Here is a 15,217-nt window from a genome sequence, read left to right on the forward strand (position 1 = left end):
TAACTGCACACGCATTTATTATAATTTTTTTCATAGTAATACCCATTATAATTGGGGGGTTTGGAAACTGATTAGTACCTTTAATAATTGGAGCCCCAGACATAGCCTTCCCACGATTAAATAATATAAGATTTTGATTACTACCTCCATCATTAACTCTACTATTATCAGGAAGAATTGTAGAAAGTGGTGCAGGAACTGGTTGAACGGTGTATCCTCCACTATCTGCAGGAATTGCACATGCTGGAGCCTCTGTTGATTTATCAATTTTTTCATTACACTTAGCGGGGGTATCCTCTATTCTAGGGGCAGTAAACTTTATTACAACAGTAATTAATATACGAACCATAGGAATATCTATAGAACGAGTACCATTATTTGTATGATCAGTAGTAATTACTGCAGTTCTACTATTATTATCACTACCAGTTCTAGCAGGAGCAATTACTATATTATTAACAGATCGAAATTTAAATACCTCATTTTTTGATCCATCTGGGGGTGGAGATCCAATCTTGTATCAACATCTATTCTGATTTTTTGGACACCCAGAAGTATATATTCTAATTCTACCAGGATTTGGAATAATTTCACATATTGTAACTCAAGAAAGAGGTAAAAAAGAAACATTTGGAGTTCTTGGAATAATCTATGCAATAATAGCAATTGGATTTCTAGGATTTATTGTATGGGCACATCATATATTTACTGTAGGAATAGATGTTGATACACGAGCATATTTTACTGCAGCTACAATAATCATTGCTGTACCAACAGGAATTAAGGTATTTAGATGAATTGCAACATTACATGGGACACAAATTAATTATTCCCCATCAATATTATGAGCACTTGGATTTATTTTCTTATTTACAATAGGAGGATTAACAGGAGTAGTATTAGCAAATTCATCCCTAGATATTGTACTACATGATACATATTATGTTGTAGCACATTTCCACTATGTACTGTCTATAGGAGCAGTATTTGCTATTATAGCAGGACTAGTACATTGATTTCCACTATTTACAGGAGTAATAATAAATCCAGATTGATTAAAAATTCAATTCATCTCAATATTTATTGGAGTAAACCTAACATTCTTCCCACAACATTTTCTAGGATTAAGAGGAATACCACGACGATATTCGGATTATCCAGATGCATATGTAATATGAAATATTGTTTCAAGATTAGGGTCAATCCTATCATTTACAGCAGTAATTATTATAATTTTTATTACCTGAGAAAGTATGACAAGCGCCCGACCGACATTATTTAATCTACAACAAGCATCATCAATTGAGTGATATCAAATGTCACCTCCTTCTGAACATACATATTCAGAACTTCCAATACTACTTACTAACAATTAATTTTTAAGGTGGCAGAGAAGTGCATTGAATTTAAGCTTCAAATATAAGGGGTATCCCTTACTTAAAAGTGGCAACCTGAAATCAAATAGGACTACAAGATAGATCCTCCCCATTAATAGAACAAATAATATTTTTCCATGACCACACAATATTAATTTTAATTATAATTACAGTATTAGTAGGATACTTAATAGCATCATTATTTAATAACAAATTAACAAATCGAATACTTTTAGAAGGACAAACATTAGAAACAATATGAACAATCATACCAGCAATTACCCTAATTTTTATTGCCCTGCCCTCTTTACGTTTATTATATTTATTAGATGAAATTAATCAGCCTTCCTTAACACTTAAAACTATTGGGCATCAGTGATACTGAAGTTATGAATACTCCGACTTTATAAAGGTAGAGTTTGATTCATATATATCCCCAACAAATGAAATATCTTTAAACTCATTTCGATTATTAGATGTAGATAATCGAACAGTACTACCAATTAATATAGATATTCGAGTATTAACTACATCTGCAGATGTATTGCATTCATGGGCCATACCATCCATAGGAATTAAGATAGACGCCACTCCAGGACGACTTAACCAGGCAGGGGTAAACATTAGTCGAATTGGTCTATTTTTTGGACAGTGTTCAGAAATTTGTGGGTCTAATCATAGATTTATACCGATTATTGTTGAAACTACAATTCACAAATCTTTTATTAATTGATTAATAAAAATTATACAAGAATCATTAGATGACTGAAAAGTAAGTAATGGTCTCTTAAACCACAAAATAGTAATATAACAACTACTTCTAATGAAAAGAGTTAGTTAATATAATAACATAGGAATGTCAAACCTAAATTATCCTTATAGATACTTTTTTATTCCACAAATATACCCATTAAACTGAATTATTCTATTTATAATATTTATATTAATTTATTTTTTATTTTTAATTGTTAACTATTATAATTATAATAAATTATTAAATAATAATAATTTTAAAATAGAAAATAATCCAAAAATTAAATACTGAAAATGATAACAAGATTATTTTCATCATTCGACCCAACATCATCAGTTATAAATATATCACTAAACTGAATAAGAACATTCTTAGGGTTATTAATAATTCCAGCCCCATTTTGGTTAATACAATCACGAACCTCTATATTATATAATATAATAATAGTAAAATTACATGAAGAATTTAAAACATTTTTAGGAATAATTAGTCACCAAGGAAGAACTCTAATATTTATTAGTATATTTTCAATAATCTTATTTAATAATTCAATAGGGTTATTACCCTATGTATTTACTAGATCAAGCCACTTAGTATTTACCCTAACCCTAGCTCTCCCAATATGATTATCATTTATATTATTTGGGTGAATTAATAATACAAAGCATATATTAGTACACCTAGTACCGGAAGGTGTACCAGCACTATTAATACCAATTATGGTAGGTATTGAAATAATTAGAAACCTAATTCGTCCAATAACTCTATCAGTACGATTAGCAGCCAACATAATAGTTGGCCATTTAATAATATCAATAGTTGGAAATGCAGGAACAATATTAGAAATTATTGGAATTTCAATACTAATTTTAGCACAAATTATATTAATTATTATAGAAACAGCCGTAGCATTTATTCAATCTTACGTATTTGCCCTACTAATCGCTATTTATTCTAGAGAATCAAAATAACTAATGTCAGCAAATCAAAATCACCCATATCACTTAGTAGATCAAAGTCCATGACCAGCAACAGGAGCCCTTAGAGCAATAATACTAACAACAGGGATAATTAGATGATTTCACCAACAAAATATAATACTATTATTAATGGGGGTAACAACAATACTCCTTACAATAATTCAATGATGACGAGATATCTCACGAGAGGGGACATACCAAGGATTACATACAAATCAAGTTATAATAGGACTACGATGAGGTATAATTTTATTTATTATTTCAGAAGTACTATTTTTTGTATCATTCTTTTGAGCATTTTTCCATAGAAGTTTGTCTCCAACAATTGAACTAGGAATATTGTGACCACCAAGGGGGATTACTCCATTTAACCCAATACAAGTACCTCTATTAAATACAGCAATTCTGCTAGCCTCAGGAGTAACAGTAACATGAGCCCATCATAGATTATTAAAAAAAAACCATTCACATACAACACAAGCACTTATATTAACACTAATATTAGGGGTATATTTTACTATTCTTCAGGCATATGAATATTATGAGTCCCCATTTACTATTGCTGATGCAGTATATGGATCCACATTTTTTATAGCAACAGGATTTCACGGACTACATGTTATTATTGGATCAACATTCCTAGGAGTGTGTTTAGCTCGACATATTTCATGCCATTTTTCACCAACACATCACTTCGGATTTGAGGCAGCAGCATGATATTGACATTTCGTAGATGTAGTATGATTATTCCTTTATATTTCAATTTATTGATGAGGTAGATAATTTACTTAGTATATTTAAAGTACACTTAACTTCCAATTAAAAAGATTATAATAAAATAAAGTAAATAATTAATATAATCATAAGTACTTCATTATTAATTATCATAATTACATCAATTGTAATAATATTATCCACACTCCTATCAAAAAAAATAATTACAGACCGAGAAAAAAGATCACCATTTGAATGTGGATTTGACCCAAAATCCTCAGCACGAATTCCGTTCTCCATAAAATTTTTTTTAATTGCAGTAATTTTTCTAATTTTTGATGTAGAAATTGTATTACTATTACCAATAACAGTTATTATTACTAATTCAAAATTAATATATTGATTATGTGTTAGACTCCTATTCCTACTAATCTTACTCTTAGGCTTGTATCATGAATGAACCCAAGGATCACTAGATGAGCATGCTGGAGTAATAGTTAATAATAACATTTGAGTTGCATTCAAAAGGTATTGAATTATTCAATTTACTTTATTAAGCAAGAAGCAAAAGCAAATCAGCCTTCGACCTGAATAAATTGGTATATATTACCCTTGCTTACTTGACTGAGCCAAAGAAAGGCGGCATATTAATGTTAATAATAAAATTAGGGCTATTTTCCTCAGTTAAGGGGTATATTACTAAGTGGGGGCTGCTAACTTCCATCTTTAGTGGTGAAATTCCATTAATACTCTTCACACTATTTCTTTAGTATAAAGTTACATTATCTTTTCATGATAAAGCTGAACTTTAAATAAGTTCAAGAAATGTTTACAGAATTAATTATTCTTCCTAATAACTTCAATATTATGCTTTATTATAAGTAAGCTATATAAACACACATAAATTATATTAATAAAATACTATTAAAAATGAAAATATAAAATAAATATTAAAATAATTAGAATGTATTAATTGAATATTTAAAGAACCACTCCTTACATATTTATATATTCCCTGACCCCCCATAAGTTCACTTCATCCATAATCAATAGCCTTGATATATATACCCCCAGTAATAAATGAACTACCAATTAACCCACCAGAGGATAAATAAGGTAAAAATCATATCCCTCCTAATAAATAATATACTATTTTATTATTAAAAAAATGGATAAACTTCGAACAAAAAAGATGTAATATTATGCCCAATTCATCCTCCCAGTAAAATACAAATAACTGCCCCTATTTTTAAATTAAGAGGAATAATAACAACAAAAACAGAAGGAAAAATTAATCATATTAACCCAGAGCCACCTACAACAGATAACAACAATAAACCTAGCATCCCTTTAAATATACCTCACCCCCCATCATCAGAAAAGGATTGAAATGATATACCTCTATAAGATTTACCAGCTAAATAGTAGTTTAATCGAAAACTATAAGCTATGGTTATACCCGTAGAAACTCATAATAAAACAAATATTACTAAATTAAAAGAAGATATACTTAATATTTCCAAAATTAAATCCTTAGAATAAAATCCAGCCAAAAATGGTATTCCACATAATGCAAGACTAGAAATTATTATACAAGAAATAGTTATTGGTATTTTATTAATTAAACCTCCCATACAACGAATATCCTGAATATCTCCTATAATATGAATTACTACCCCAGCACATAAAAACAATAAAGACTTAAATATAGCGTGTGTCAACAAGTGAAAAAATGATAACTCCTTTAATCCCATGGATAATGTTAGTATTATTAACCCAAGTTGTCTTAATGTAGATAAAGCAATAATTTTCCTTAAATCATATTCAAAATTAGCACCAACCCCAGCTATAAATATGGTTAGTCCAGACAATAATAAAAGTACCCTGCCAAAAATAGTATATATCAGTATATCTCCAAAACGAATTAGTAAATAAACCCCAGCAGTAACCAAAGTAGAAGAATGAACCAATGCAGAAACGGGGGTTGGTGCAGCTATAGCTGCCGGCAACCATGCAGAAAACGGAATTTGTGCACTCTTTGTTATTCCAGCAATAATAATAAATCTAGTAATTAATATTATATCAAAATCAGAAACTAATCATAAATAACAAATATAATTTCATCTACCATAATTTAATATTCAAGCAATAGATAATAAAATAAATACATCACCAATTCGATTGGATAAAGCAGTTAATATCCCAGCGGAATAGGAGCGAACATTCTGATAATAAATTACTAGACAATAAGAAACTAATCCTAAACCATCCCACCCTAAAATAATTCTAATAATATTGGGAGAAATAATTAAAAACACTATAGATCCAACAAATAATAAAACTAAAATAATAAATCGATTTATATTATGATCCCCCTCCATATAAGAACCTCTATAATTAATAACCATAGAAGAAATATATATAACTAACCCTATAAAAATTAAAGATATTCAATCGAATAATATTGTTATAATAATACTAGAACTATTCAAATTAATAATACTTCACTCAATAAAAATTGTAATATCCTTAATTAAAAATATTATTCCTAATAATAATAGAATTATTCTACTAATAAATAAAATAATTGATATTATGCTTGTAATAAAAAAATTAAAAACCATTGATTTAAGAACCTTTAGTTACCACTAAGTCCACAACTTACTATTCTATTTAAACTACTTAAATATTTTAAATTCAATGAAATATTGGGGAACAAAAAATAATTAAAAAATTTAATGGAAATAAATGACAAAATAATAATAAATATTCACGAATATTACTTCTTCAACAAGAAAATACACCAGAATAATATATTCCATGCTGAGTATAAGAATATAAATATAAAGTATAACCAGCACTTAAAAAAGAAAGTAATACAACACCCACAAAACTAAAATAGGATCACCCAATAATTCTATTTAATAAACTAATTTCACCCAACAAGTTAATAGAAGGGGGGGCCGCCATATTAGTAATTCTTAATATAAATCATCACAAAGATAATCTAGGGATATAATTAATTATTCCCCTATTAATTAATATACTACGACTACCTAATCGCTCATAAGTGATATTTACTAAACAAAATATCCCAGAAGAACAAAGGCCGTGTGCTACTATTAAAGTAAGACCACCATTTATGCCTCATGCTCCCATAGTTATAATTCCTATTAAAACAAGACCTATATGTGCTACAGATGAATATGCAACCAAGGCCCTTAAATCAATTTGACGTATACAAACAAGACTAATCATTCAAATTCCAACAATTCTAATGCCAAATCAAAAAATATTATATTTAATGGCTAATCCCTCAATACAAGAAATAATTCGCAAAATACCATATCCACCAAGCTTTAATAAAATCCCAGCCAAAATTATAGAACCACTAACTGGAGCCTCAACATGAGCCCTAGGTAATCACAAATGAACCAAAAATATAGGTATTTTTACTAAAAAAGCAAACACCATTCTAATATATCAAACAAAATAATTTATATTAATATTAATATATCTAAATATATACATATATAACCCACCCATCTTATAATTTAACATAAAAATACCAACCAAAAGAGGTAAAGAAGCAAGTAATGTATAAAAAAGTAAATATACCCCCGCTTGTACTCGCTCTGGTTGATACCCCCACCCTAAAATTAAAAATAAAGTAGGTACTAATGATCCCTCAAAAAACAAATAAAATAAAAAAAAATTTATTCTCATAAAAGTTAATATTAATAATAATAATAAAATAATTAACAAAAATATAAATCTGCAAGGATAAAAATAAATAGATATAATACTACCTCTAGCCACTATTATTAAAAAAATAATCCAAATACTAAGCAAAATTAGAGAATAAGACATCACATCTAATCCAGTAAAATAACCAGCCCCCCACACTCCAATACCAGATCACACTATTAATAAAAACAAAAAACAACCAAAAACAATAGAAACTTGAACCACCATTCATAAAGAGCTATTAAATCTCAAAAGGATTAAAAATGTAAAATAAAAAATATATTTTAACATTTTAACAATACAAAAGAATTAAAATAGTCATTACCGTGAGTACGTGTAACTGATACTATAATAGATAAACCAAGAGCCCCCTCACATACACAGAATGAAATAAATAATAAACAAAAATAAGCTTCTTCCTGATTATTAATAAAATAGTAAGTTATATATAAATATAGGGATAATACAATAAATTCAAGTCTTAATAGAGTTACTAATAAATGCCTACGTTGAGAAATAAAACATAAAAATCTAATAAATAAAATAGTTAATATAAATAATATGCTTAACATAAGTTTTTATAGTTTAATAAAAACAATGGTCTTGTAAATCATAAATGAATTAACAATTCTAAAAACATCAAGGAAGATATAATTATATCATCATTAGCTCCCAAAGCCAATATTTTTATTAAACTACTCCTTGATATTAAAATACAATTAATATTAATTACCATTATGTTATTATTAGCATTAATAATATTATATATAAAACATCCACTATCTATGGGGGTTATATTAATTATACAAACTGTTACTGCATGTCTAACAATATCAACATTCCTAAAATCCACATGACTTTCCTATGTATTATTCCTAGTATTTTTAGGAGGAATATTAGTTCTATTTATCTATACAACAAGACTTACACCAAATGAAATATTCAAAATAAGAATAAAAATATTGGTTTTGGGTGTAGCCCTAATATTATTATGTTTATTTATATTAATAATAATAGATCCATTGTTAACCCCCTCAATGTTACAAAATATGGATACCTACACAACCTGAAGAAATATACCCCCCCTACCAGGAATAAAGTTATATAATGAATCCATTATAATAATAACTACTATAACAGTAGTATATTTATTTATTACATTAATTGCAATTGTAAAAATTACTAGACTTTCACATGGCCCTCTTAAAATAATTAAATAATTACAAATGACAAAGCCAGCACGAATTTATCACCCCCTACTTAAACTAGCAAATAATGCATTAGTGGACTTACCAGCCCCACTAAATATTTCATACTGATGAAATTTTGGTTCACTTATAGGAATGTGTCTTTCAATCCAAATCTTAACAGGCCTTTTTTTAGCAATACATTATATTTCAAGAACAGACTTAGCCTTTTCTAGAGTAATACACATCTGCCGAGATGTAAACTATGGATGAATATTACGAACTATTCATGCTAATGGAGCCTCCATATTTTTTATTTGTATATATATACATGTTGGACGAGGGATATATTATGGATCCTACCTATATTTTCACACATGATCTATTGGAGTTATAATTATATTAGCAACAATAGCAACAGCATTTGTTGGATATGTACTACCATGGGGTCAAATATCATTTTGAGGGGCTACAGTAATTACTAACTTACTCTCGGCAATTCCATATTTAGGAACTACATTAGTTCAATGAATTTGGGGTGGATTTGCAGTAGATAGTGCCACACTAACTCGATTCTTCACCTTCCATTTTTTATTACCATTTATTTTAATAGCAATATCTATAGTTCATTTACTTTTTTTGCATCAAACCGGGTCTAATAATCCACTATCTATCAATAGCAACATGGATAAAATTCCATTTCACCCATACTTCTCCATAAAGGATATATTAGGGTTTATACTTATAATTTTAATATTAATACAACTTTCATTAATATTTCCAACAACCCTAGGAGATCCTGAAAATTTTACTCCTGCAAATCCGCTAATAACTCCTGTACACATTCAACCAGAATGATACTTTCTATTCGCATATGCCATTCTACGATCAATTCCAAATAAGCTTGGGGGAGTAGTAGCACTAGTATTATCTATTATAATTTTATTTATTATACCAGTACATCATAAAAGAAATTTTCGTGGACTACAATTTTACCCCTTAAATCAAGTACTATTTTGATTAATATTTGCAACCTTTATTCTATTGACCTGAATTGGGGCCCGACCCGTAGAAACTCCATATATTATTACTGGCCAAATATTAACAATTATATATTTTATATACTTCACCATATCCCCGGCAACCCTACTACTATGAGATAAAATTTTAAAAAAATGACTTCTTGACTGAAATTTTAAGTGTATGTCTTGAAAACATAAAATAGAATAGGAATATTCTAGAAGTCTTCACATTCTAATTATTATGCAACTAAACATAAATTGATACAATCAAGCCCCTAAAACCAACAAAAAAAACCAAATAATTCAAAGAAACCGGGAGAAAACTCCTTCAAGCTAAATATATAAGTTTATCATAACGAAATCGCGGTAATGTACCTCGAACTCAAATATAAATAAATCCTAAAAAGATAACCCTCAAATAAAAAAAATAAGAAAAATGATATCCCCCCAATAATAAAATTCTAAATAAAACACTTATAAATAAAATACTAGCATATTCAGATATAAAAATTAGAGCAAACCCACCAGCACTATATTCAATATTAAACCCAGAAACAAGTTCAGACTCCCCCTCAGCAAAATCAAAAGGAGTTCGGTTAGTTTCAGCTAAACAAGAACTCAGCCAGGCTAACGCCAATGGTATAGCAATAAAAATAAATCATAAATAACCCTGAAAAACATTAAATAAAAGTAGGTTATAACCACCAATTAAAAAAATAAAAGACAATAAAATTAATACTAGTCTAACCTCATAAGAAATAGTTTGAGCAACTGCTCGAAGCCCACCAAGCAATGCATAATTAGAGTTAGATGATCACCCAGCAGATATTACTCTATATACTCCTATTCTCATACAACATAAAAAGAAAAATACCCCCAAATAAAAATTAAATAATAAGGTGTGATATGGAAAAACAACCCAAACAACCAAAGATAAGAATAAACTAAAAACTGGAGACATGTAATATGGGTAATAATTTCTCAGAGTAGGTAATGTTTGCTCCCTAGTAAATAACTTAACTGCATCAGCAAAAGGCTGAAAAATACCACAAATTCCAACCCGATTAGGTCCCTTACGAATTTGAATATAACCTAATACCCTACGCTCAAATAAAGTAAAAAAAGCAACTCTAATTAAAACACACACAACCAAAATAATAAAAGAAATAACCCCAATAAATAAATCTAATATCATCCACTATAAAAAGAAATTTATCTTCATTATTGAATTCTAAATTCAATGCACTTCTCTGCCATAATAGTAATTATTATTAATCAATATTACATATATGATATAAGTATTTGGTCCTTTCGTACTAAAACACTTTTAATATTAAGAGATAGAAACCAACCTGGCTCACGCCGGTTTGAACTCAGATCATGTAAGAAATTAAAGGTCGAACAGACCATCAAATTTGAAATGCTACACCCAAATGATATCTTAATCCAACATCGAGGTCGCAACCCCTCCTGTCGATAGGATCTCTCAAGAAAGATTACGCTGTTATCCCTAAGGTAACTTATTCTTTAAATCACTAAAAATGGATCCAAATAACAAAAATTATTGAATATTAAATAAAAAAGAGCTAATTATTATCTTCCCATCACCCCAACGAAATATTATTAAATAATATATATATAATTATACTACTAATCAAACCATTATTAAAATAATATAAAGATCTATAGGGTCTTATCGTCCCCTTAAAAAAATAAAGCCTTTTCACTTTAAAGTAAAATTATACATTAATTAACTAAAGACAGTCTATTCCTCGTCCAACCATTCATTCTAGCCCTCAATTAAAAGACTAATGATTATGCTACCTTCGCACGGTCAAAATACCGCGGCCATTAAACAAGTGTCATTGGGCAGGTTATACTTCATATAAAAACCATGAAAAGATGTTTTTGATAAACAGGCGAGAATAAATTTTGCCTAATTCCTTTAATTAATTAAATAAGTATACTAATAGAATCATAATTTCAAAATAAAACCAATTAAAACATATAATTAAGTAAGAAAGTAAAACTAAGCTAAATTTTTAATAAAATTTCAAATAAATTATAACAAAATTACAAAAATTAGCAATCTCCAAACCAACAAATATAATAATTTATTATAAAGTTATAACCAACATATTAACCAGAAGCACATCCCCCTAATCATAACTAAGCATTAATATCATAATATATATATTAATATAAAAAATATTAAAATGTAAAGCTATATTAAATATATTTCCCTAATAACTAGATATAAAGTAAGTCGAATAACATTTTATTACAAGTAACAATTTTAACAGAAAAATATAACACTTTTACCTTAAAATTAATTTTACTAGCTCCTCACCTTTCGAGAAAACAGAATATTCAATTAAAATTTAATCCTCCCTGATACAAAAGGTACGATTATTAACATCTCCTATAATAAAAATTAATTATTTCATATATTTAATAAATCCCAACACTGTACTAATAATCTATAACAAACTAATTTATATATACTAAGCATATAACCGACCACAATAAAATTCCTTTTCATATATAACCAATTTATAAACAAAATTCAAATAGTAATAAAATTTCTATCAAAATATATCGAATTGCACGACTAACTACTCAATGTAAATGAATATTCTAACTAACAGAAATATTTTGATACCATTCAAACTAGGCACACCTTCCGGTACACCTACTATGTTACGACTTATCTCATCTATATAAATGAGAGCGACGGGCGATGTGTGCATGCCCTAGAGCTAATAAATCAAAATGTTATTCTAAAACAAAATTACAATTAAATCCAATTTCAAATATAATTACAATCCATTATCCAAATCAACATAATGTAACCCATCTCCACCCACTAATAAGCTGCACCTTGACCTGAAATATATTTCAATAGAAAAAAAAACATATATATTTAAATATTCAAACTACGGCGGTATACAAACTGATATTTTACAATAATAGGTCAAATAAAACGCGGAATATCGATTACGGAACAGGTTCCTCTAAATAGAATAAAGCACCGCCAAATTCTTTGAGTTTCAAGATCATAACTGATACTACTCAAACCAAATTCACAATGATAATAATAGGGTATCTAATCCTAGTTTAATATATCACCCTTATAGAATTAATAAAAATAAAGAACAAATTATATTAAAAATTTCACCTAGTAAATAAAATATAAACAACCAAAAATCAATTATTACTACAATTAAGCCAACAACCCTCCACCTATGTCCCCACGTCTAACCGCGGCAGCTGGCACGAATTTAGCCGGACAAAATAAATATTAAAAATCAAAATCCTGTAATCTAATTTACATTAAAATTAAACAAACCTACACACTGCGAACTAAATCAAAATAAGCCGTTTCAACCCATAAAAAATTGACGGAAGTTTTTCCTCTCTTTAATAAATACATATGTAAAATTTAACTAAGGAGATTTAAGCTAGAATAAAACTTTAATTTTAAAATATAAAGAGAGGTTCTTTATTGTTATATATTATGTATTATATTAAATTAGATTATAATTAGAAATTATCTCACGAAAACTTCCTCCCCTTTTTATTTTTACTCACTTTCCCGTACTATATAGAACACAATTTTTTTTTCCCTCAAAATTGTGTTCTATATAGATATATTAACTTCTTTTTTCTCTAAACTCAATAAGTGTTAAAATGACATGTTAATTAAGTCAATTACTTTAAGTTAGACTACAAAAACTTAAGAAAAATTAGATAAAATTAAAATCAATTCTGAAGTATTTTATATTATTTAATAAATGGGTTCTACTTATTGATCATAACAATAAAAGTCTAATAAATAAAATTATTAGCCCACTATTATAATTTATTTATAAATAAGATGTCTGAAAAAGGATTACCATGATAGGGTAAAGTATACATGAAACTTAACATGTTCTTATTAAATTCATTTTTAATAAAAATGAATTTTTATAACTGAAAGAATTAAACTTTCTCCAATGGTATCAAACCCCATGGTGCATCATACACCAAAATATAATAAAAAGGTAAGCTAATTAAGCTAGAGGGCTCATACCCCACATATGAAGGTTTATAATTAATCCTTCCCTTTTTAATGCTCACAACCCCCAAAAAAATAATATTCCTATTGACCCTCACAATAGGAACCCTCCTTTCTATTTCTTCCACCTCATGATATGGAGCCTGAATAGGCTTAGAAATTAATTTAATATCTTTTATTCCATTAATTTCCACACCAAATAATCAACGAAATACAGAAGCATCACTTAAATACTTCCTAATCCAAGCATTAGCATCATCAATAATTTTGGCCGTAGCACTAATTATAATTAATGCTGCAAATTTCAATATACAAACCCAACTTCTAATTATAGCTTTACTAATAAAAATAGGAGCTGCTCCATTTCACATTTGAATACCAGAAGTTATAGAAGGAATAACATGAATTAACTGCCTAGTAATAACAACTATTCAAAAAATTGCCCCATCAACATTACTTAGATATGTAATTGACAATTTAAATATAATTTTAATTTTAACAATTAGTACATCGGCGATTATTGGAGCAATTGGAGGATTAAATCAAACCTCATTACGAAAAATTATAGCCTTTTCATCAATTAATCACATATCATGAATTATCCTAAGAATAACATCAGAAGATAACACCTGATTAACATACTTACTACTGTATATCCTTATAACCACCTCCACCATTATGTTATTTTCAATAAACAAAACATACTACATCCATCAACTGTTCATATTGAAACTTCCTCCCATCAAAAAGATATCTTTATTTATATCAATATTATCTCTTGGTGGATTACCACCCCTACTAGGGTTTTTACCAAAATGACTAGTTATTATTCAAACAACCAACCTTAAACAATTAGTTATAATTATAATTCTAATTAGTATATCACTACTAACCCTATACTATTACTTACGAACCTCACTTACATCAATTTTAATAAATTATAAAACTAATATATGAAACATTATTAATAACAAGCCATTAAATTTAAAAGAACAAGTATTATCGGTAATTGCAATTTTTTTCGCAGTGTGTGGGCTACCTATAATTCAACCAATTTATATATCTTTATAAGATCTTTATAAGGTCTTAAGTTAATTTTAAACTAATGACCTTCAAAGTCATAAATAAAGGGTATTCTTTTAGGCCTTAATACATATAACGTATCACCCTGAAATTGCAGTTCAAAATTATTATCCTTAACTATAAAGCCAAAATTTAATGAGAGAGTTTAAAACTCATAAATAAATTTACAGTTTATCACCTATATAGCTTCAGTCATCTCATTCTTGCAACGATGATTATTTTCTACTAACCATAAAGATATTGGTACAATATATTTAATTTTCGGAGTATGATCAGGAATAGTTGGAACATCATTAA

At 28.1% G+C, this 15,217-nt stretch overlaps 4 pseudogenes; 1 reads left to right on the plus strand and 3 right to left on the minus strand.

Moving 5' to 3' along the window:
* Window positions 1-1,440: 1,440 nt before the first annotated feature.
* Window positions 1,441-2,109, plus strand: LOC145982951 (cytochrome c oxidase subunit 2 pseudogene; annotated as a pseudogene).
* A 2,926-nt stretch (window positions 2,110-5,035) lies between these two features.
* LOC145982952 (NADH-ubiquinone oxidoreductase chain 5 pseudogene) lies at window positions 5,036-6,232 on the minus strand (annotated as a pseudogene).
* A 289-nt stretch (window positions 6,233-6,521) lies between these two features.
* Window positions 6,522-7,862, minus strand: LOC145982953 (NADH-ubiquinone oxidoreductase chain 4 pseudogene; annotated as a pseudogene).
* A 2,165-nt stretch (window positions 7,863-10,027) lies between these two features.
* On the minus strand, window positions 10,028-11,742 carry LOC145982950 (NADH-ubiquinone oxidoreductase chain 1 pseudogene; annotated as a pseudogene).
* Between the last annotated feature and the right edge of the window lie 3,475 nt (window positions 11,743-15,217).

Source organism: Lepisma saccharinum, unplaced genomic scaffold, assembly GCF_977018435.1.
Source record: "Lepisma saccharinum unplaced genomic scaffold, izLepSacc3.1 HAP1_SCAFFOLD_485, whole genome shotgun sequence".
NCBI classification, from domain to species: domain Eukaryota; kingdom Metazoa; phylum Arthropoda; class Insecta; order Zygentoma; family Lepismatidae; genus Lepisma; species Lepisma saccharinum.